We start from the raw sequence: 26,173 nt of genomic DNA on the forward strand, positions 1-26,173 counted from the left end.
TGCTTTCTACGTAGGCCTCTCTCCCACCCACTGCTACCTGTGTTCGTAATAACCAGAGCACCCACACCAATTACATAAATGATATAGATGATTTACTGTCTTACCTCCAAACCCAGTCTGAAGTACTGCATTAAGTTATCCTCAACTGAAAGAGACCTACTACAACCTAACATTTAAAAATGAGGAGATTTTTATTATAACCAAGTGTTCTGTTTTAGGTGAAAGGGTAAACACGCTGTGTGGCTCTGTGCTATGGATGTTGTTTCCCTCCTAGTCTGTTGAAATACTCTGCCACTACAAGCTCTGAAAGTAAGAGGTATTAACATTTCCCACAAAGGCTGTTTTCCAGGCCCTGTTCCCCAGTTCTTCCCCATAAGTTGGAGGATTCAGAGGAGTCTAGGGTGCCAGAGTGATGAACTCCCTGCTTCCTGATCTATAAAATGCCTATACGGTGCCAGCAATAAACTCTCTCTTACATGGAATTTGATCTCTATTTCAATTACTACCTCTCAGCTTTCATTTACTTATTTATTTATTTCTCCTTTTCTTAATCCATGTTTTCTGAAAATCTTGAAAGAAAGAGGTACAATTCTGCTGAACTTATACAGAAGACCTACCATGAACTGACTGCTCTCATTACTGATGCAGCCTGAGAAGCATACTCCGTGAAAAACAAAGAAGAAGAAAAAGAAATGGGTTTATCTGCTAGGTTTTCAGTTAGCCATTAGTTAAAAGGATGCTTAGCTTAAATAGTCTTGTTTAGACTTTCATTTTTGTTAAGCATTGTTAGAGAGTTTTAATTCCACTGTCTCTTGTGTTCCCCTTCAGGACTTAAAGAACAGATATTATAGTGAAAACGGAAATACTGTTAACAGCTGTTACTTTTTGAACACCTTCCAGAAGATTTTTAGCTTTTGAAGCACAGTGTTGGGCTGCACTTTCCATCAGAGCTATACACTGAACTGCAGAAATTCAAGCCATGTATGCAGTCAAGGATTTGCTTAACAATAAGCCAAAATGCTGTTTTAGAATCCTTCGTGATTGAAATGAAGCACTACTGTGCAGTTACAGGATTATATTTGTGCCAGTCAGAACACTCCAAAAGATCCAGAAATACAGTAATTGAATAGCAGTAATCCACACTCTGACTTGTCCCTACATAACTATTACAAGTGTGCAGCTAAATTTTATTCAGATGCTGAATTGTATCTAAATGAGTGGCCCACTCAGCACACTTATGTGCAATAAACACTAACACTCAAGAATCTACATCACTTTGGCACTTAAAAACAAGGAAAAAAAATCAGAGCTACTTAGTATAGCTCTAAAACCTCTATATCCAAACCTATTGCATTGTACTGAATAACAGCACTGCAAGTGTTCTGCATCTCCAAATCAAGCCTTAAGCACATGAAATTTAGCAGGATCACTTCTTCTGAAGAGGTTTTGCACCAGGGTTGTACATAGTGCTTTTGCACATTTATCCCAGGGCATAAGGAGAGGTGTTACAGCCACCACAGCTAATACCAGCAATTTGAACAACCCTCTTTGGCAAGCCAGAAATAAGATAATGGTTCAACATAGGCCGGCTCCTCTGAAATACTGGCAGCATTGCCTCTAATTATAGACATCTGTCATTGCTAGCCACTCAGTAGTAACCCTAACATCAATATACAACTATAACACCACACTGCCTGCAGGCACAGCAATGGGAGCCAGATCCAAGAGGAGGGCAATCATCTGCCTCAGCCAAACTATCTGTCAAGGGCTCCTAGCCACAAATAGCTCTTACGTTTTGTATCCTTAGGATAATATGTTGATTTATTTTAGATCCTCTAATATTTACAGTCTAGGCCATCTACTAAAATACAGGAACAAACCTGAGACTGATGGAGGCAGTTGCTGCTCAGAACCAGCACGGAAGGCCAGAGCTCTCAGCACCCGCACCAACACCAGGGCAGCTGGAACAGGCACCTGTGCCCAAACTCCCCAAAATCTCACCTGGGCATTTCCAGCTGCAGGGCAGGGGTATGGCTATGCCCTCATCAGCCCACATTCTACTTACCAACCTGAAGGAGTATTTTCAGTCTGGACCCGGAGAATATCCATGCCAAAGCCAGCACAGGGAGTTCCAGTATCCCACAGTTCCCCATGTCCCTACAGAAGAGAGAAGCTCTGCAGAATTATCTGCAATGTGCAATTTTGAAACAGAAATTGCATTAATGCAATAAAGTATGTTTACTGATTAAATACTTCACCACTGCTTAAAGGCAAACAGACATGTGCTGCTAACCAAGAAATACAGTTTCTTGAAATGTACAGGTAAACATAGTGATTTTTTTTAATGCTAGGGTGAAAATCACGCTGAAAACCTCAATATTTTCTTTCTTTTTTTTTTTTTGTCTTCATTTGAAAATCCATCTCAGAAAGGGGCAAAAAAGATTTTAAGTTTAAACTAATTAGGAAATAACTTCCTTACAATTATCTTAATTTGTTATTAACAAAACCAAGATTTCTTAGTATGATTCACAACAGCCTGTGCTGAAGAGAAACTATTAATTACTCGATAGACAGTTAACTTTCAAGTGAGCTGCATTTTAAAAACCTCCTTTAAAATACAATTGCTAAATGCCTTACAGTGCTGTAATGTGAGACAGGTTCAAATCTTATTACTTCACTGAAATTAAAACCTAAGTTTTAATACTGTTCAAGTCGAACAATGATTCCACACTTTATTGCTTTTGAAATCCCTTGATGATCATAGGAAAAAATGCCCTCGAGAAAAAGAGACTCTGTTTTCGATAAACAGAAAATACAGTTTGCACTCTTAGCCTCTTTGTCATCACAAAAAAGGATTTAATGCCAATTCTTTAAAAAAAGACTTTTTTTCACAAAATGTGCACCTTGTGTGCCATTTGTAAAATCAGCTCACTTTCTTTTATTTATTACTGCAGCGCGGCAAGGCAATAAAGCAGCTACTGATAGCTAATAAATTACATGCCTTTTAAAACAATTCTCCAGCTACAAAAAAACTTGTAACTACAAAGGCTTACATTTACATGGTACATCGTGTGAAGTGTCTACATTTATGTTCTACTTAACGACATAAATAAAATCTGACCCTTTATTAAACAGACAAGCATGAACCAGGGGCTTCACATCAGATTAAACAAAAGGTAATTTTTTAAGGCTTTCCTACAGATTTACATAACTAAACATAAAATTTGCACCAGTAGTTCACATGAAAGTATTTTTAAAATAAATTGCCTTTTTAATTGATACCCTTCAAGATACCTTCAGGAAAAAAAGGTGAGCACAGTTTTTCAATTACAGCATGATAACATTGATTTACACCTGAATCTAAAAATTAAATAAGGTTTTAAATAATAATTGCAACATATTACTGTAACATAAAACAATAATTCTCCAGCACATACCATGCAAACCACGATTTGTATTTTTAATTAAAAAAAGTATCAGAGCTTTGGGAAAGCATTTCTTTGTTAAAGTAGATTTAAACAAAAAAACCCCCGCAGTTTTATTTCATCATGCATCTCTCCAAGAAATGCTTTAAATTAGACATATCTATTAAGCTTGTTGAACTGCTCATAAATAGTTTTGCTCCATGGCCAGTCCAACCCTTACTGCTGACAGCACAGAGCGCTGAAGTGCACTGTCTTTGCCTTTCCATCTGCATTATTTTTAGGCTGATGTTCTCAAATGTTTTCATAAATTTCTTCCTTACAATTTGATTGTCTCATAAATCATTATCCTAAACATTACATTCCTTTTAACTGTCACTATATCATCATGCAGCTAAAATTCAGACGTGTAGTTGAAATATTATTTCCTCCACTCACAATGATTTTTACAGTTCCTGAAGCTTTGGTTTAGCTTTGATCACACAACTTTCCCTCTGTAGTTCCAAAATGGCAGTTCTTCAATTGAGCATGGAAGCAGATCTGAACTCCCTACTTGTAAAACCGTTTAAAGACACTGCTGTTGCATGTTAAGGTAACACCCCTGACATGTCAGTAGGGTATGGCAGGACCAGGAATTCCTCCCACAGCCATCCATCACTCTGAACTGAGATGCTGTGGGGCACATCTCTCACTCTGGACAAGCACTGCTTGATACAAAATGAGATGGGAAATAGTTTTCAGACACTTTTCCACTCCTTTATCCTAGGTTTACCTTGATAGTGTGTTTTCTTGTATTTTGCATCAGTGGTAAAACAGCAAGACAAAGACATTCCTTAGCCAAAGCAGACAAAAACAAGGTTTAATAAACCATGTGGCCAGGGCAACAAACAAAGCAGAGCCTGTGGTTTCCTAATTCAGGTTAGTCTGTCTACTTGTGGGGATGAAATATTGGTGCAGTTCTAAGATGGTCAAGAACAACAAGTGAATGAAGCCTGGTCTGTCTGTATCAGGAGGGCCCTTTGAGGAACTGAAGTCCTCAAAGCGCTGCAGAGTGGAAAGAGAATTTAATAGGACAGACCTTTAAAAACTACAGTTTGGTTCAAGAGGAGTTACAGATGTTTTAAAATATAAAAACACAGTGATACTCAAATACTGAAAATTCATCAACTCTGCATTTCACCCAAGAACTCAAGCTAAAACACAGGACACTGAAATCAAGAAGAGCTCAGGAAAAAGGAATGAGCTGGTCTGACCTATAAGCACACAAAGTATTTGAGAGGCATAATTTAAAGAGAAGTTGCAAATCTTTAACTTCTGCTGAAATTAGGCAACTAAAAAATATAGCTAAAATTTGAGAGAGCATAGTATTAGTCAAGAAATTCCAAACACACGAATATGCTGTAGAGATAACACAGCAATAGATCCAACTCTGGATCACCAGCAGGGAGCAGAATTACAGTTACATGAGTATTTATCGAAAAGCTTACAAAAGTAATAAAAACTAATGAAACCAATCAATCAAAATTGGTCAAGAACCTTGATCAGTGATTATTCTCAGTAACACGTGGTGAGCTTCAGACTGCAGCCGTTGAGGTTGAAGTTGGAAACAAAGGGGTGACACCCTGAAGTTGTGCACAGAAAAACACAGCCTGCCTTGGCTCTGTCACTAGGCTAAGTGAGAAAAATGCAGGGCAAAGTAAATAAAGGCCCTGTCACTGCCTGGCTGAGTGAGGCACATGGTAGGGAACACCCTCAAGGACGGGGTGGCTGATGCTGAGCAGCCAAACGGGAGCTGCAGGCACCCAGCCAGCAGCACCCACGGAGCCCAGTGCCCTCACAGCCTGGGCTCCCCAGGACCCCCGTGGCAGCCACAGCCTCTGCTGGGCACCCAGGCCTCCTGCACTGCCTCTCCTCAGTCTGACTGACAGCAGCAGTCTTTAATCAAGCACATGGTTCGTTCTGCTGACCCCTTCAGCAAACACGGTGATCTCACAAAGATGACAGATGCCATCAGACACAGCAGCTCTCAGCTGGAGAATCTGAAGCACCTCAGAAACCCAGTGAGCTGGAAAGGTGCTGCTGACTCACCCCTATCTCATGAGAAATTGCTAAACTAAAGTTTTAGTTCATATAGTTTAGCACATTTATTGAGATGATTACGTTAATATCTAAATAACAATCTAAATGTTATTCAGAAGAAATTGGTTATTAAAGAAAATGCATAAACTAGAATAGACTTGTGCTGTCCAGAGCTCATTCAAAGATAGTCTATTCTATTAATGTTACTTAAATAATCAGATTCTGTGCACATTCTTATAAAATCTAAAATAATATGATTTTATATTGACTTACATGCTAAAGTTTTTACGTATCTTGTGATCAGCCACTTTATTGTATAGATGATATCTATACAAATCATTTAATACTTAAATTGATATAAAACCCTGCTTCAGAAATAAAACTTTTGTTCCCAGAAGACATCTTTCTCAATAGAGCTACATGCCTCAAGAAACAACTCGTCAGTAGTGAGAATGCTCTGGAGAAATAATATGGAACCTTCCTCATGGCCTTCCTAACTGCAGTTCTTTTGATCCAAATTGATGCCAACTACCAACTCTTCCAGCAAAGATGATACAGATGAAGCCTGTGTGAAACACAACACTGAAACACTTGGGGTATTATTCCCCTCCTTGCTTCAGAAGAAGGGCAAGTGGAAGAAAGAATACAGTTTGCTTTCCTGAGATGTTTAACAAAAGTGCATTTAAGTCTGAAAAGCATATTTCAAAAATATATTCCTGTATGTGAAACAGACCCATATCTGGACATTACTAGCATTTTTGATTTCTCTAAAAGCACACAAAAGTAAATGTCAGAAAGATCTCTGCATGGTCTAATAAAAATAATTTTATGAGGATGCGCCTATCTAATGAAATATGAAGCCAAGCGCAACTGCTGTTTGTTCTGCAAATTTGATTTCAGGATATGGAAAATGGTTATAGACAAGATAACAGTCTCCACTGCCCCAGCCTGCACACTGCCTGGGTGAAACAGCCTATCCCTGCTCCTTCCTGTGCACATGCACACAGAGGCACCAGTTGTTCTGCCTTATACTAATCCAATTAGGTATGAAAATCACACCCTGCTATGCTACACCACGCACTGACAAAGTCTAACACAAGCCTGAACCAGATGCTCTGGAGAAAATGTTTATTTTCATTTTTGTTTTAACTAAAATACACCTTATTCCTAAGTGGAAAAAGCCCCAAGCCTTCCTAAGTTCAAGTGATCCACAGATGAACCCAAGTTGTACTGCTTCAGACATTAAGGTTGTGACTCCATTTTTTTAACACATAAGAATCTAAGGAAGCCACGTGGCTCCTGGGGCATCTCTGGATAGTATAAAAAGGAGCATTCAACAATTAACAATGAATTAGGTTGTGAATTTGTTGTGTGAGAGGAACCGGGGTGTGACAGCTTTAGAACACCTGTGAACAAAAGCGACAGTTGGCCGCGAGGTGTTCCACTGAATCATCGTAAAGTATGTCAGTCATCCTCAGAGAATGTTTCTCCTTTCTCTCACCCAACTTCATATTCAGTGCTTTTGGCAAAACATGTTCAAACAAGAAGACTTTCCATACTATTATTTATTACCTATCTTCACTCATCTGTTATCAACTTGAAGACAGCTACAGATATTTTTCTGGGGTGAAAGAGCTGTTATGAGGAGTTGTATTCCTAAAGACTGCTGAAGGAAATTTATGAAATGTCTTAATTTAGCTACAGAATTTTAGATTTAAATTGCGAGGGGGATATTTTTCTTCTTTGGTCCAAAGTAGATAAACACAGACTGTTCTCACCTTGTTCTCCAAATCTATTCCCAGAGCCATCACTGTGATAAGAACGAGCCGCCCTGTGTGGATGCCCAGCTCTCCGAGGGCATCCTGCGCCCTGCCAGCCACACTTCCAGCACTCGGAATGCCACTAGAGGGCTCACATATTGCTGGGAAATCACACAGGCTGCTAGCCGGGACTGAAGATAATGGAATCTGCGTTATTCCTTTACTAAAATTCTCTTACACATAGAAAACATTGCTGCCAAATATGTTATTAGGCCATGGTTTAACTGAAATAAGGACTGAAAATGCTCAACAGTCAACTGTGCAGCTGGAGAGCTAAGTTAGCACCGGATTTTCCTTGAAAAACAAACATCTGCAGCCCTTGCTCTGTGGGCACCAGGGTTCACAATAAATGCAGGTCAGTCAGTGCCATGCTATGCCATGTCATACCACAATGGATTTTTTTTTTTTTTTTGTGTAGATTTTATTGGGATGATTATATTCAGTAATTGCATAAGGGACAGAGCTGCAGTCTCTGAATGGCTTCATTAGGTGAGAATCAGAACTGATTCCCTCTGTGCTGTGCCACCAGCGGGTGCGAGGAGCTGGCAGCAAGTCCCACTTGGGTCAAACCTCAGCTGCCCAGGGCCAGCACCCCGAGCCACTGCAGCACCAGGGCCACTCCAGGACCATCATCAGCCTTCTCCTGCAGAGAGAACAGCAGAGCAGAACTGGCTAAACAAGAATCAACTGCAGAGAAAAGAAATATATTATGCATGCACCAGATACGTATAGCATATTTTTATTCCTGTCCACATTAAGCTGTGCTCCAAGACAGCAAACCCAATGGGAGAGAGATATATCCATAAATTATTAAAGGAATTAAATGGGAAATATTTTGATGGAAAGTGAGAGACTATAAGCATGTTTGATTTTAGAGCTAAAAAGCAATACTATATATTTTAGGTAAAAATATTAGTTGACAATGCATCCCATTTGACTGAAAAATCAACTAAATAAAAATTAACACATCAGCATAAGAACAAAATTAACAGTCTATGGCAGATGAATCCTCTATTGCACCTGTCCTCCACTGTGCAAAAGAACATCAGCCTGCCACTGATTATTTCTTTTTGACATGATTTATCACCTACTATTCTTTAAACTTGATAAAGCAAATTAATCTTTGATTGCAGGAGCCACTGGAGGTTGTCATTAGTCATGTAGTTTGGTGAGGCTGCATGTGTTTCATTTACCAGTCACAAAGAAATGAAAGCCCAGCAGCCATTACTGCCTGCTTCAACTGCCTTCCTGACCCACCCAAGAGAAAAGACAACTGAATTCCAGACACGGGATATTAAGCAGCTACTCCAGGACTGACCCACATAAACAGAACAGAGTATTTGCTTTTCCAGAAAGAATGCTGATGCCTTAAAATGGATGTTCTCGGGAAACAAATAAATTATAATGATCAACAATTTGATCTGATTAACATATATTTCAAGCTAGAAGTCTACTGAGTTGTATCAATAATGTGATTTTAGGTATTAAAAAATGAAAATTGAACCTTAAATAATTGTGTACTCATCCAGAAGACATATCAGAAAAGTCAGCCAGCCTAACAAATGTGCACAAACTGAAAATCCCTTAAATTTGTGGGCTGTGGCTGGGCCATACTCATCAGCCCTGAGCTCTCCTGCCCAGCACATTTCAGCTGTCCTTGCCACACCAGGATTTACTGCAGCTCTCTGAGTCCATCTGCCCTGGGCCCACTGCTCCCCTTAGCTCAAACCCACTGTCCCCCTCCTCAACCAGTGAGGGTGGGAGCACCTGAAATAGGGACAAATGGCAAATCTCATTGATTTTATTGACCATGCTTCACAGCATGGCAGATAGTCTCTCTGGACCAAGCCCGGCTCCAGGATTCACCTCCTCAGCAGCAGAGGTGGCTGGGACTGTGGGGGTGGCCACGGGCTGAGATGCCGCAGCAAACCGGCCAGACAAGGGCCTTCAGGGAGCTCTGAGCCGAGACCGTGCAGCAAACCGGCCAGACAAGGGCCTTCAGGGAGCTCTGAACCGAGACCCTGCAGCAAACCGGCCAGCCTGGGGGTTTTGGGGAGCTCTGAACACAGACCCTGCAGCAAACCGGCCAGCCCAGGCCTTCAGGGAGCTCTGAACACAGACCCTGCAGCAAACCGGCCAGCCCGGGGCCTTCAGGGAGCTCTGAGCCGAGACCCTGCAGCAAACCGGCCAGGCCGGGGCCTTCAGGGAGCTCTGAGCACAGACCCTGCAGCAAACCGGCCAGACAAGGGCCTTCAGGGAGCTTTGAACACAGACCCTGCAGCAAACCGGCCAGCCCAGGCCTTCAGGGAGCTCTGAGCACAGACCCTGCAGCAAACCGGCCAGACAAGGGCCTTCAGGGAGCTTTGAACACAGACCCTGCAGCAAACCGGCCAGCCCGGGGCCTTCAGGGAGCTCTGAACACAGACCCTGCAGCAAACCGGCCAGCCCGGGGCTTTCGGGGAGCTCTGAGCCAAGACCCCACAGCAAACCGGCCAGCCCGGGGCCTACAGGGAGCTCTGAGCTGAGACCCTGCAGCAAACCGGCCAGCCTGGGACTTACAGGGAGCTCTGAGCACAGGGAAGCACAAGGAAACTCTGCTCAGCACCTTCCAGGGAGACATCTCCAGAGTGGGCCAGGAGCTGTTCAGAGAAACACGTCCTGCAAGAAACAGGGGTCCAAAGCAGAGGAACCTCCAAAGGGACGTGTGTTTGGAACCTTGCTGCAGCCCATGCCCAGTGAGCACAGTGGCCGTGGGACACCAGGGACACCAGGCACAGCATCGGCCCTGACACTGCGGGGACACACAGCACAGGGACACACACAGTGACACCAGGGACACACAGCACAGGACACACACAGTGACACCAAGGACACACAGCACAGGACACACACACACTGACACCAGGGACACACAGCACAGGGACACACACACAGTGACACCAGGGACACACAGCACAGGACACACACACAGTGACACCAGGGACACACACAGTGACACACACACAGTGACACCAGGGACACACACACTGACACCAGGGACACACAGCACAGGGACACACACACACTGACACCAGGGACACACAGCACAGGACACACACACTGACACCAGGGACACACAGCACAGGACACACACACAGTAACACCAAGGACACACAGCACAGGACACACACACAGTGACACCAGGGACACACACAGTGACACCAGGGACACACACACAGTGACACCAGGGACACACACACTGACACCAGGGACACACAGCACAGGGACACACACACACTGACACCAGGGACACACAGCACAGGGACACACACACAGTGACACTAGGGACACACAGCACAGGACACACATACAGTGACACCAGGGACACACACAGTGACACCAGGGACACACACACTGACACCAGGGACACACAGCACAGGACACACACACAGTGACACGAGGGACACACAGCACAGGGACACACACACTGGCACCAGGGACACACAGCACAGGACACACAGAGTGACACCAGGGACACACAGCGCCACAGAGAGAGGTTCCCATTCTGGCCAGGAACGCCAGGCAGGAGGCAAGCCTGAAACACTGTCCAGCTTTTATTTATCCACATTTAACAGAAACCCCACACTAGCCCAGGGTCTGTCCCTCAACAGCTCTTCCAACTGCCATGTTGAAGCAGTTTATTAACCGGGGACACACAAAAGCTGCTACTTTTGAACCCAATCAGAATTCTGATGTATAAACCCCACACAATTATGGGGCTATGATGTCTGACTTTCTCAAGGTATATATATTGAAATAGTAAATTATACATTTAGAAATAGTAAATTTAAAAATAGCACATCGCAGTGTGATATGCTAGGAAGGTCACAGAGCCAGGAAAACAAAGGAACATCATCAAACAACTCATGGTATTCCTAGTGTTGCCATTACTATTTGCATCAAAATTAATTATTGCTACTTTGTGTTGAAGAAATAACTCAAGCAATTTTTCAATGTCTATCTACAGCATGAAAGTTAAATTAAAGACTTACAAATTACTGTGAGGTACTTAATTTGATGTGTTAGTGTTTTTTTGGGGTTTTTTTTTTGTTTCTAAACTGAGTCATTTGGAAGTATCTATATGAAAATTACATTTCAGTACCAGAGATGCAATTTGTATTCTAGAATTAATAATAACAAATACAGATAATAACTGCAGGAAAAAATCCTCGCAAATATCACCACAGGAATCTCTGTAGATATTTGAGAAAGCAGAATAAAGACAGTCACTGAACTGTGAATTATGAGTAGTCATTTTCCATACACAAATGCATTTTTAAAAGTGAGAATCTCTACATTCAGTAGATTTTCCACTTTTTTTTCTTAGTTGCACAGATAATTGTATGTTTAAATATAAGTACAATAACTTAGGATTCATATAAAAATACACACATTGTTTGGCTCCATTGAGAAGCTATAAATTTCATCTATTGAACATTAGCTAAAAAATTACACGTGTTTATCATCTGGATTATTCTCAGATTAATAGAGATAAATGGCAAAACATAATCAGCACCAACTCTGCAACTTAATCATTGCGTCTGAGCTATAGGAAACACTTAATTACTCTCATTTACTAGGTGCAATCTAATGAGGAGACATTAGCCAAATGAAAAGAATGCAGTACAAACAAACAAAATAGTTATACCATCATTAAAACCAAACTCTGACAGTGCAGGTGACAGCGTATGCAGGATAAATTACCATAATGTCCTAAATGCTGAGCTGTCAGCATGCTAATGCCGGATCGGATACCCAGGGAACGTCGGCACCGGAGCTGTCAGAACCGGGGATCATCAATCACCGCCCGGCCCCGCTCCGCTCATCAGCGCCTGGGCTGGGCTGGGCTGGGCACAGCGAGAGGGAAAGCTCGGCTGGCACGGGGAGAGAGCGGGGAGAGCCTGCAGCCCGAGAGCGCGGGCATGCTGCGCCCCAAACAGCACCCCCGTACCCCCCTGTCCCCAGCACCCCCCGTACAGCCCTGTCCCCAGCACCCACTGTAACCCCAGCACCCCTGTCCCCAGCACCCCCCGTACAGCCCTGTCCCCAGCACCCACTGTGTCCCCAGCACCCACTGTAACCCCAGCACCCCTGTCCCCAGCACCCCCCGTACAGCCCTGTCCCCAGCACCCACTGTGTCCCCAGCACCCCCTGTGCCCCCAGCACTGTCCCCAGCACCCCTGTAACCCCAGCACCCACTGTGCCCCCAGCACCCACTGTAACCCCAGCACCCCCTGTGCCCCCAGCACTGCCCCCAGCACCCACTGTGCCCCCAGCACCCACTGTGCCCCCAGCGCTCCCTCGTACCCCCAGCATCCCCCGGCCCCCAGCACCCCCCGTGCCCCGGAGCTGCTCCCACAGACCGGGCTGAGAGGGCTCCTGGCACATCCCTGCCTGTCCTGCACCAAACAGACCCCAGGGCACCGCCTGCTGCATACACAGCCACCTACTACAGCGACACTCCGTTTATCTGAACGTGTTTGTGTCTTGACTCTTTAAAGGAACACACAGACTAAAAAAAGCCATGCAAGAACAGCCCAGGCAGGCAGGCAGGTGTGTCAGGGCTGCCCCGTGTCCATCCCCACGCGTGCCAATCACCCAGGGACAGCAAAGCACTCTCTGCTTACAGAACACTGCTGCTCCGCTGCTGCAACGCCAGCAGTGCCACAGTGATGAAGCTCGGTGGAATAATACCTTTGGTTTTCATCTGACCTTTCAAATTGCTCTGTTGAGCACAGTAAACATTCATTAAACTTTGAGAAACTGCAAAGTTTCAGATACCTGGGGCTGGGTCCAGCTGAGAGTTCTTCCATACACACATTCATCTTCTCTCACCTTTATTTTGAGGTCTTAAGTGATAGAAATGCTAGAGAAAATGCAGTGAGGCTGAAAGATGAAACTACTTCATCCATAACAGAGCAACCATAAATCACCTTCAGATTGAGGGAAGAAATGAACTTTAAGAATGTGAAATGATAAACCTGAGAATTAAAGAACTTTTTAGATTCCAATGCAAGAGAAGAGATCCTATTATTAAGGAATACAATTTTCAAGTTCTGCTGATTTCCATGGCATTAATAATACTCATTGTTTCCAAGGCTTAGGCCAATGTGCTGTTCCATTCTTGTATCATAAATATTGTTGCAGAAGCACAATCCAGAAAATACTGCTCAGATACGGAAATCTGGTTTGTATTTTATACAATTATACTTTCCCTTTCCTAATTAAGATGTGAGGAGGAAAAAAAAACCCAACCCACATTAAAGAATCGTGTTATCCAAGATTCTGCTTGTGACTGCAGAAGCTGAAAAAGAGACTGGAAGGGTTTTTGTTTGTATAATTCAGGTATCACCTATATGCAAATGCATTTGAGAGGGATAATTAACACTGCACCTTATACTCTTATTCAAGCAGTCCCTCTGAATCCTTTAGAAAATATACTACAAAGTCATTTATTAATCAGAAGGACAGAAGAAGACAGACAGGAATGGCAGAGAAAGAAATTCAACAGGTAATAAAATATTTTTGAATTGATTTCAAAGACTCAGAATTTAATTTGGGTGCCTTTTGTTGCCCTTGTAAAGGGGGAAGGCAATCCTCTGTCAGTGCTTCCATACAGCCCTCCAGAATTCCAGCCAGACACATAAAATCCACACCAACAAACACCGATTCCCTCAGAGCTCAGCACATCCCTTGGGTTGCACACAAAATCCTGTCCCACCTTTGCAAACCCTGCCCTCCTGAAGAGCAGAGCCAGAGTCAGGACAAACCTCTCAGAGCAGGCAGGGAGCCCTGCCCACAGATGGAAACAGACAATATTAAACTCTGATTGAAAACACAATTAAATAATTTTCTGGTTCGGAGGATTTTTTTGATGCAAAAATTAATGTTACCTGAATGTTATACTTCAGATGTTCTACATGGTAATCAGCAATTTCTTTAAAGAGAATTAAATGCAATTTGTTTTCCCAAATCTAACAAGTAAGGATACAGAAAGAAATGTAACATTTTGAATTCATGTACCATGGATGGACTACCCTTGCAAAAGGTTCATGCTGGTTTTTTGGGGTTTTTTTGGTTTTTTTTTTTTTTTTTTGTTTTTTTTTTTTTTTGTTTTTTAATAAGACTGTGTTTAAATTGTGGGCTGGTAAAACAAAAAACAACCCAATTTTATCAGACTCCTTCCTTGTCAAGACAAATGGTCTCCTAAAGGCCCTTTCCTTGGGTTCTGATGGACAGAATAAAAATATGACTGAAATATCTTGCAAGCAGTTAACAAATCCATGCTTACAGAAAATGAAGTAAGGAAAAGGATTAAGGGAAGTTGGAGAAAAGATTGCTCATGCATGGACTGTGAGCACTGTTAGCAGATAAAGACAGTAATATGTGAAAGACCAAAAGTATGTTGCAAGTCTTCCGAAGAAAGTAACATTTATTGCCTTTCAAAGATGACATATTCTAGTAATTCTGTGTTTATTTGTTTAAGTAGGCTTGAAAATAAAATTTTCAATACTAACAAGAGAAAAGAATGAATAAGAATTATTGAAGTGCATACTAAAGACCTTCTATATATTATGGATATGTAATAGGATTTTTTCCTCCATCCTAAGATATTGCAGGGGTGGACAGATAAATTACTGTCTGTATTTAAAGAGTAATAATGACAAACTATTCTTAAAGGGGAATCCTTCCAGATTTGTAAAACACTGGTGACAGTAGCAATCAAACTAAGAAAATGCAGTCAGTCCTTGACTGATAACCTCATTCATTTTTATGACAAATGAAGTACATTATAGGAAAAACAAATGTAAGAAGTTTGTTTAAAAATATTCTGCATATTCATACAGTACAATGTAAGAATAAAAAAATTAAAATCTAGCTAGATTATCATTTGCTTTGCATATAACATTGAGTACCTAAAAACACTGCTATTAACATTGAGTAACATTGATGTTATAAAGCAGCATCATTGACTGGTATTAAAAAGATATAAATTCAGTTGAGAACAGTTGATACACTCAACAGATCATAATCTCAAATACTGCTTTTAATTTGTGATTATGCTTAAAAGTTACAACAAATATATGGACTCTGAAGTCCCTGAATTATGTAAAACTAGTTTTCCACAGACTGAAGGGCTAAGCATTTACAAGATAGATTAAAATGATAACATTAAAAACTCAAAACACTGATAAAATTCCTTTATTTTAAAGACTAATAATTTCTTTTTATAAAACATTTCCTAATTCAGTTTTATAACACAATTACTTGGGAGCTTTGCTAATGACAGACATGGTACTGGCCCCTGACCTGTGAGTAATGCACCAAAATAAGGTGATGTTAAATCTATGGACTAGCTATTATTTAGATTTATGATTTATTGAATGGCAACATATTTTGCTACTTTATGAAGAAATGAGAAAATCATAATGTCTTTTTCTTCCTAAGAAGCTCTCCTTGGCAACCATCAATGGAGTGTGACTGTAATTGATAACCTGAGCTGATTTTACATTCTGTTTGAAATCCGGGTTCACAAGGTTAATTATGGCCTGGCCACAGCTCATGGGAATACAAGGCTGCTGTGCCTGCCTGGCTGATGAAGATGTACAGCGTGATGCCAGCAGTCCCCTGACACAGGAGGGACCTCCAGCACCACACGTGGCACTGACACCCACCCTGTCACTGCAGGTGGCACTGACACCCACCCTGTCACCTACCCTGTCACCCTGGTGGCACTGACACCCACCCTGACACCCACCCTGACACTGTAGGTGGCACTGACACCCACCCTGACACCCACGCTGTCACTGCAGGTGACAGTGTCAGAGCCATGGCCCTGCTTGCTCAGAGAACACTCTGCTCTGCATGTTCTTTCTGCTGCCTTTTGCTTCATGTCTTCTATTAAATCCAGGGATCAATAATTGTGTGTCAATCCAAAATAAGTTACCAATTAATATCCAACAAAATTACCACTGAGGAAGGATCAACACTTGGTTCCATTTTCAGTCCCCTCTTCTGCAGCACTGAATTGAAACATGCAGCAAAGGAGTCTCGTTAATGAAACGCCAAGCACAAGAGATGGGAATTTTAAAGACATCTCAAAATTACTATAACAAACCACTTACAAGGCAAGGGAAGATAAGCATTACATCATAAATGAGCAGTTCAGTGATTCCATCCTGAAAATCAGCACCAATCAATCACCTTGTGAACCACCAGAACAAGCTTCCCACTCAGCCCTGCAGCACCAAGCGCACCCTGGCAGCCTGACAGGCACTTTCAGCATCCCAGAGATGGGAGCAGGGCAGGGCTGCGAGCACAGAGAGCTCTGTCTGTCTGTCTGTCTGTCTGCAGCCGAGGCAGCGTGGGGATGGCACAGGGAGCCTCAGCACCCAGGGTGCTGCAGAGCAGCAGAGCCTGGGCAAACTCAGCTTCACTCACAGTGCAGAGCACAGATCAGTAAAATCCTCTTTTGAGCTCTGCCCTGCAGTCACTGCGGGCTCAGAAGTGGAACCGGGCAGTGGAAGGAGCAGCAGCAGCCACCAGCTGCTCTCCTCAGCTGCCTTAGCAAAGGCAGGGACACCACTGCCTCTGCATGAGTTCCCTTTGCTCTCCAGATGGACAATGTGGCATCTACAGGTTATTTTCTAACAGAAAAACGAGGCAGAAATCTCATTAGTTGTCCTCTATGTTCATAGATTCACAAGTATTAATACAAGATTTTAAACGGGAAATGCAAAATTAACTTCTACATGATTCAATCATGTTAAAGAACAGATAAAGTCTCTAAAGAGACCTAAAATACCTAGAAGGAGTCTTGTGGATGCTGAACACTGTTCATACCAGTACAGGCAACCATGTCCCTTAATCCTTTTATAAATCACTCAAATTTCATTTCAAAATCTGTTAATAATTTTCCCTCCATAATTCCCCCTCTGGGAGGCTCCTCTGGATGAGCCTGGATGTTTTGAATTTCTAACCAAAGGTGTTTGATAGCCATATCCATTTGATCCTGGGCCAGCAGCATCCTTAATTTAAAAAGCTCTTTTACCTGCCCAGAACTTTTAGCTGTCCCCTCCCTCCCCACACACGGTGATGGATCCTGTCCCATCCCAGCCCACATTCCCAGGGCTCCCCAGGCAGCCAGGAAAGGCTCCATTAGATGTCCATAGCCCTGATGCACATCCCTCCTGCTTGGAAGGACCCTCTAGGAGCTGCCAAGGCAAAGCAGAGAAGGCTAACATCCACACAATTGTTACTTCACATTTGCAACGGGACAGGCCAAAGGAGGCGACATTTTTTAGGGCAACACAAGCTTCATAAATGGGTTTAAAAAGGAAAGCAACAAATGGAAAAAAAAAAAATCAAGTGTACAGCTTGCTATTGTGGCATTCACTGGCGAATCAATGCACAGAATGCTTACTCATCTTTAGTAAAGCTACATGAAATCATCAAAAAAAGGCTGTTAAAGAAAATCCATATTCAGCATTAGTATGTGGTAAATATTAAAATGCTAAAAATTATATGATTCTTAAAGGTTGAAAAATGAAGAAAAGTGCCTGCTATCCCAGGAAATCCTCCAAAGATGTCCAAACTTCTGGACCTGAAAGAAATGTCTCTGACCCAGCATCGAGTGTCTGTGTCTGTCCTCTTAGAACAATGAAAGAGAAATAAAGGCAAAACTTCAGCCTGCCATCACAGAGAAGAATTCTATAAATATATAAAAATTGACTACAAAGTAAGCCAAATTATCTGCTTAACAGTGGAAAATTTAGGCCCAGATCAACTAAACAATAAGAACTAGTGAGAGGGCATTATGGGTTTCTTTCCCTTTTCTGTGCTTCTTTGCTGAGTCTTTTAACTTATTTAAAAGGAGTATTTGTACGCAAGGACATCAAAGTCATCCAAAAATAAGGTTCCACTCCTGAAATATCCCTGCCATCTCTGATAGTTGTTTTATGTTAGGTGAAAGCAAGATTACCTACTGCCCTTACAGTCCACACAGTGGATGAAAGGTAGGAAAATATCTACAGGGCTGTGCTATTTGGAAGATTTTCCTTCTCTTCCAGGTGCTGCTCCCAAAGCTGGGCACCCTGCAATGTGTTAGCTGGCTAAGGAGAGAGCCAAACACTGCCTGGATGTACAGAGCCACTTTTCCTGCAGGTGAACAGCCCCGGAGATCCCAGGAGGGCTCCAGCCCCTGCCCCGGGCATCCCAGCCTGGGGCTCCCTGCTCCATTCTCTGCATCCAGCCCCGCTCCATCCCAGCTCCACCCCGATTCCATCCCAGCTCCATCCCCATTCCACCCAGGCTCCATCCTCATTCCATCCCAGCTCCATCCCCGTTCCAATCCCCATTCCATCCTGGCTCCATCCCAATTCCATTCCCATTCCATCCCTGTTCCATCCCAGCTCCATCCCAGCTCCATACCCATTCCATTCCAGCTCTATCCCCATTCCATTCCAGCTCTATCCCCATTCCATTCCATTCCATTCCATTCCATTCCATTCCATTCCATTCCATTCCATTCCATTCCATTCCATTCCATTCCATTCCATTCAATTCCATTCCATTCCATCCCAGCTCCATCCCCATTCCACCCAGGCTCCATCCCCATTCCACCCTGGCTCCATCCTCATTCCATCCCAGCTCCATCCCCGTTCCAATCCCCATTCCATCCTGGCTCCATCCCAATTCCATTCCCATTCCATCCCTGTTCCATCCCAGCTCCATCCCAGCTCCATACCCATTCCATCCCAGCTCTATCCCCATTCCATTCCAGCTCTATCCCCATTCCATTCCATTCCATTCCATTCCATTCCATTCCATTCCATTCCATTCCATTCCATTCCATTCCATTCCATTCCATCCCAGCTCCATCCCCATTCCATCCCAGCTCCATCCTGGCTCCATGCCGGCTCCATCCCGGCTCTATCCCGGCTCCAGCCCTGCAGTCCCGGGGAGCTCCAAGCCCAGCCCGGTGCAGGGCCTGGCTGCTGCACCAGGAACACGAGGAATGGCTTTAAATGTTTGCCACTCTGTACTCAATATGGGTAATCAATTGAGATAAACTACAGAAAAAATTCCATCAGCTGCTGTGTAGTAACTCCAGTTTAATAATCATTGAACACAGTTGTAGCCAAAGTACTGCAGCCTTAAATCAAAGATCACTTCATATTACAAGGTCTTAAGGGACAATTTTGCCTAAGAGTATATGTGGCATGCTTAGATATTAGCATAAAACTACAGTCACTACAGTTATTTTCAATACAAAAGGTTGTCTACAAATCAAAATTAAATCCCCTTCACTTTATTCTGAGTAAATGGCTGCATAAGGATGCAAACAAATTAACTGAAAGCTTGAAAGTCAAGTTCTCAATTACTATTTAACTGCAATTTTACTATATTTGAATATAATTTACTATATACTTAGCTGTTTTAAAATGGAATCCAATACTGTATAATAAAACCCCAAATAGCACAACAAATGATTTATGATGATGCAAATATACAAATACTTGGGTCTGAATAGTGCTCTTTCGGCATATATTGCTAACTACTGTATCAGCCTAACGTCTAATAAATCATTCATGAAAAGCCAAAGTACATAATCTGCTATGCTGCTGCTCAAAATCTGCCTGGCTCTGAAAGGCCTGCTGACACAAAGACTTCAGAGGAGCTCTTACTCCCGGTCAGAAAAAGCTGAGAACTCTCACTTAAAGGAAGATATTTCTATAGACCCAGGGAAAGAGATAAAACTGGAAAAGTTCTAAATAGCAGGCTGTAATTATGGAATAAAACCAGGAGTCCATCAGTTTAAATACTATCAAAAACACACATAATTATTTCATTGACTATTCATTAATTAGCAATATTATGAAGTAGCACCACACCTCTATGTGTAAAAATATAAACATCTCCAGTATCAGAGAGAGACAGATCTATAACATCATCTGTGTAACAATGATGAAGTGCTCTATGCAGAGTGTTCTATTTGCAGCAGTGATTCATGGTGCTGGGCAAAAAAACGCTGACACTCTGAGAAGATATTTTCCCGTAAAAGGTTGAAGTCCTTAAGCAGCAAAAAACACCAACGTCCATCATCTTTAAGCTCTATTGATTTCTGGTGAAGATTTAAAAGGCTGTTTACTTATTTCCCATCATTTCTGTCGGAGCTGTAACAATTCTCTTCCCACTGAATAAACCTCTCATGATCCTCTTGGTGATTAAGGTCAGACAAAATGTCAAACTCCTAATGCTAAGTGCTTTCACATTAAAAATTAATACCAAATCACCAAGTAAAATCCAAACAAGAAGTCAGACATGTAAATAGAACACAATAAGGGCAATATTGACCATTACAAAATAGAGCTGTAATGCATACATGAAAAAATATTTGGCAACAGGTAAGAGTGCACTCTTTCACTTTTGCATCTTTAACCCCCTTCCTTATCTCAAGAGTTATTGTACTATGTTTGAGACAATCCTTTTAAAAATCCTTTTTCCATTAAAGCTTGCAGTCACCTCCTCTATTTATCCCCAAATGCCATTTACTATATGACTGAAGTATTACAAGGATTGTTTTTATTCCATTCTGAACTTCATCCAGGAAGAGAGGATTATTTTACAGCTGCTGCTGAATACAAAGCCAGTATACAGGTAACAAAAAGACATCATAATGACCCTCTAAATCAAACTCAAACTTATTGCTAATCATCTATGCAACATTTTAAACCATTGAATATATACAGACATGAAGAGAGGAATGCAGAGCACAGCCCTGACAGAGTCTTCCCAGGGCTTTTATCCAGACTGCTGCTGCTCCAGGCAACCAGACCATGTTAATTCATTCATAAACTTATCAAGTACAATCCTAAAACTAACTACTTTCTTCGGCCTTTTAAACAGTTACTGACATCCTGAGCATGAAAGCATGAAACCATCAAGTGTAGAACCAAACCTGTAGGGTTTGGAAGCCTGCAAGTAACTGTAGAATAAACCACAAGGATAGATTTCAAATAAAGTACCAAGACAGCCAAGTATAAACACCGGTTTGGTGTAACTAAAGGAATTTATTCCAGCAGGTTATCTTTAAAGTTTTGGCCCACCTTGCCAACTGACCTCCAAAAGATTGGTCTCATACAGAGCGCATGAACACAAATGAGAGATGCACAGGTGCTATAGTGAGGAAAGGATCCCTTTATAGTGCCTGGGCTCTGAATGGCCAGTTCAAGGCCAGCTTCAGTCAGAGCTGTGCCATGTGCACAGAAAGGTCAAAGTTACTGCACTGAGAGGTGCCAGGAGGCATGGCAGGAACGAGGATGGTGATTCTGTGATAGGCTTTAATATCAAGCCAGAAATATTAACAAAATGCAGACAGTTTCCACCACAGATTATTAAAAAAACCACAAAATGCATTAAAACCAAAGTTGTTACTCTTCTAATTAATAGCTATCTGGTTAGTTTTCAAATCAAAATTACTACAAAGAAATTAGGAGCTGTTTGCTATATGCAAACGTCATCTCTTTGGGACTTTTTTGAGTTTTATCTTGCTCCCACAAGACTTTGATGGGAGTCCTGAGAAGGGTCAAGGAAGGACCTTGACTAAAATACAAGAACAAGTTGTTTTGTTTGTCAAGCAGATCAAGGACATCAAGGACAAACTGTTAGCCAAGGCCACAACCCAGCAGTGCTGTAACAGAGAAAACAGAGGATGCAGAGAACCCTTCTGCATTTGTTCCACCGAAATATTGATTGAGAAATCTACTGTTCCCATAACATATTCCTTGGGAAGCACAATGAGCAACACACAGCTCCTCCTAGGTGTGTGTTGAAACTCTGTAGCTGAAACGATCAGAATAAAAATATTAAATAATCATCCCTACTTTTGCTATACATTGTAGTGGAATGGTAATGCAACACCAACATGAGATTTGGTACGTGGTTATCTAACAATGCTCAGTGTGCTTGGACACCAACAGAGATTACAAAGACTCATCAGGAATCACACCATAGGAACATGTCAGTCAGTGAAGTGAAACATGCCAGTTCAGAATAACACAACCTCAGTGAAGCACATTACACACATCTCTGCAGTGTTACAACTTCAAAACTTGATCTGAAAGTTGTGCTGTGCTTTAAGATTAAACATTATAAATGTTTAATATAATTTCAACATATATTATTTTTATGCTTTATCTTAAGAATTTCAAATATTTCAAGATCACTTCCTATGTTAATTTATATACTGTTTAATATTTCTTAAATACACCAATTCAGATACCAACATGTAAATGCTTTAGGATAAACCTTGCATTTCTGATCCAACTAAATTTTTTTTCTGTGCCTTATACTTGTTTTTTTCTATATTAAAAATCACTAGCTACCTTGAATCATACAGGTTTGCAAAAAGTCAAAGCATACTTATTTCCTGCCTGTAAGGTAAGAATTTGTAAACAAAGGTTTTGGTTTTTTTGTTTATTTCAGAATGAGTAAAACTGCCTAACGAAATGATGACTTGTAAAGGAATACATTATAGTTTACCAAAGAAAATAAATCATGGCTAAGAATCTTCAAAATAACACATTTAGTTGGAACTGCCACAAAATGTTGCCACACCCTTCTCTGTGATATGCTTGCCACAATTAGCCAGGAGGGTGACTATGACCCCTACCTCAGCATCACTGGATTTTACCTGTAAATCCATGAGTGTTTAATAATGGCATTCACCATGCCCTCCGTGCACCCCAGGCAGGAACACCTGTCTGCACAGAGCTGCCCCCGTGCTCTCAGTGCTGTCAGCAGAATCTGATGGCTGCATTTGGTATGGTGGCCACACTGCCTCTGTGCTGCACTGCTGAGCCACAGTAGGAGCCACCTCACGGTAGCTGTGAGGCTCTCAGGGCCTTTAATGAGATTTAACTGATAAAGTTTGATATGTAAATAGCATCCAGGGACTTGCTCAACTTTACTGTTTAAGTTTATTTTCACCAACCTACTATATCGCAAAGATTACTGTACGTTCTTGCTGCCTTGCTCCCCAAATGCTGGTGAGACTCCCAGAGAGCCATTCCAGGGAGGAGAGCAGGACAGCCATGAGCCTGCCAGAGCAATCCAGGGAGGAGAGCAGAACACCATGAGACTGCCAGAGCCAGGGAGGAGAGCAGGACACCATGAGCCTGCCAGAGCCAGGGAGGAGAGCAGGACAGCCATGAGCCTCCCAGAGCAATCCAGGGAGGAGAGCAGGACACCATGAGCCTCCCAGAGCCATTCCAGGGAGCAGTGCAGGACACCCGTGAGACCCCCAGAGCCAGGGAGGAGAACAGGACAGCCGTGCAGCCCCGGGGCTCTGCCATCGCCCCCGAGGGCAGATAAGGAAACCAAGGCCTCACAGAGAGCTCCTCTCACAGAGAGCTCCTCTCACAGAGAGCTCCTCTCACAGAGAGCTCCTCTCAGAGAACCCCTGAGAATGCGTTACTGAGCGTACCAGAGGTTCTGCTCGCTGCTGTTCCTGCCCCAGAGGTGTTCCCAGTGTGCCAGGCTGCAGCAGGCTCCTGTCACTGTCACAGATGTGCCAGCTCAGGCTCATGGCACCAATTCATGCTCAGAAGGCTCCATGTCCCCAAGTCTGAGCACACCCACATTCAGTGACTGCACAGACAAAACTAAAGGATGCTCCTTATTTCCTCCCTGCATTTTCAGTTATCTGTAGTTTCCTACACTAAGGAAAACTAAAGTAACAAATTGTCAAAATGAAAACTTCATTTGCGAGAAGAAACAATAATCCAGATTAATTTCTGGGTTTATAAACCCAAGATTAATCATGAATGAATATAATTAAGAACAAACAAATTACTCTTCATTAATGTCTTGCTTTCCACACTTAGCTTCAAACAACAGCCCTCTCATGTACATTTTATATTAAAATCTTGTAAATCTTCTACAGATGTTTTGAAAATTTTTTATTTCAAAGAAAAGAAAAAATTATTTACCTTAAATTCACTGGAAGACATTAAGAGCAACTCTTCATAGTCTGAACATGCAGTCTCACCTACTAACACAATTAAGTATGTGCTTGACCTTTGAAAGGGTGAAATGCAACTGTACTTGTGGTTTGTGTCATCCATGGACAACCAACCAGTCTGGAATCCCACAAAGTTACGTTACTCAATGATTTATGTTTAGTTTGACCCCATCTCTGAGGAAAAGAAAGATTTTTTCCTTCATATATTTTTTCCAAATATTCCAGTCTCGAACCATATGAACTTTTCTGAAACTGTATTTTTGAGAAAAATATATTCTTCCTCACATATAAAAATCTTTGTATGGCAAAAATTTCTTTATCATTTGAATATTTCTATAATAGAAATGTATTTTTAAGAGAAGAGTGCATTACGAGCATTACAAAACTGTTAAAACTGTTTAAGTTGTATATTCTAATTAGTTTGGCAGAGCTAATACAAATTATGTTTACAGACTAACAATAATAAAATTGAAGTACTAGTTAAATATGTAAAATAATTAAAGGAATCATTTTTAGCCTGGCATAATTAGCTAATCCACTTTACATGCACTTATTAAAATGAATTTACATGTTATATTCCATAGGTAGTTACACAATAGTGTTTATACAGGAAAAATATAATGAACCAAACTCTTTGTATCCAGCTCTCCACAATTAAAACGAAGACTCCCCAAGTAATATCAATCTAGGAGAGACTAATTAAGTTTGGTTTGATAACCATTCATTTCTTCTATTGCCTCTGAGCAAATTGTTTATTAGAGAAAGTTATTTTACACAAATCAAATCAAACTGGGTAAACCATTATATTTGAGAGAAACCTTAGCCATCAGTCAATTAATCCATCATTTTCTCCAGACACTTTTGTTTAACAAGCAGATCATATTATCAACAATTTAGATATCCTTTGATTCAATTATGACAGAAAATTTATTGACAGCTTCTCTAATACTTTTGTTATGAATAAATATTAAATGTTCTCCACTTTGATGAGCAAACCAAATGCATGTTAAATCTAACAGTCAAAACCTGAGTGATACTTCCAAATGAAATGTTTTAAAAAATATTTTAAACCAAAATAATTTATATTATTAAAAAGAGTGATCAAACATACCTCACAATTTCTGAGAAATTAGCAAATTATCTGATTTCTACTGATAAAATGAAAACATATCTATATAAGTCTTACCAAATATGCATGAAGAGATTTAACACGAATAAAAGTGAGTGGGTTCATGCAGCACTCTAAAATATTTATGTAAAAATGGCAAATTATTATGTAAAATGGCATTATTATGTAAAAATGGTATCAACATATCATAGAGACACTTTCTGCAACTACATGCAAGATCTGCCTAAAAGCTAATATAAATATATTCTTCAAGCTTAACAGCTGAACATATCTGCTGTGGTAATCATGTCTATTAAAACCCAAATGGTGAGATGTTTGGAATTACAGCTGTCTGAAACTGAAGAAGAGAACACTGCCTAACAACGATTACTCCAGAGCACTCAGACTCCCTGACAGACACTCTTTGAAGGAATCAGAGCTGACTCATTGAGCGCTGAAGAAACCAATTCCTGATGAAAGACAGAGGGGAAGCTCTCTCCAAACCAACGTCCATTACGGAGATAATGGAACCACACCATCTTCTACCGGTACACAACAGCATCACTGCCACTTCAAAGGGTTTTTCCTTGAGCCAGGGAGCTCCTGTGGAACGAGGGAGGCGCAGGAGGTTCCCAGTGCAGCAGGAGCCCACGGGACAGGAGCTCACTGCAAACTCACACGG

At 41.7% G+C, this 26,173-nt stretch overlaps 1 long non-coding RNA gene across 2 annotated transcripts in view; it reads right to left on the minus strand.

The window, feature by feature from the left end:
• Positions 1-26,173, minus strand: part of LOC131090010 (uncharacterized) — a 79,185-nt gene that overhangs the window by 31,687 nt on the left and 21,325 nt on the right. For both annotated transcript variants that reach the window (XR_009115287.1, XR_009115286.1), the window contains exon 3: positions 2,066-2,157. This is a non-coding gene — a long non-coding RNA (uncharacterized LOC131090010). The remainder of the gene's footprint in view (positions 1-2,065; positions 2,158-26,173) is intronic.

This window comes from Melospiza georgiana, chromosome 15 (genome assembly GCF_028018845.1).
Source record: "Melospiza georgiana isolate bMelGeo1 chromosome 15, bMelGeo1.pri, whole genome shotgun sequence".
Lineage (NCBI taxonomy): Eukaryota > Metazoa > Chordata > Aves > Passeriformes > Passerellidae > Melospiza > Melospiza georgiana.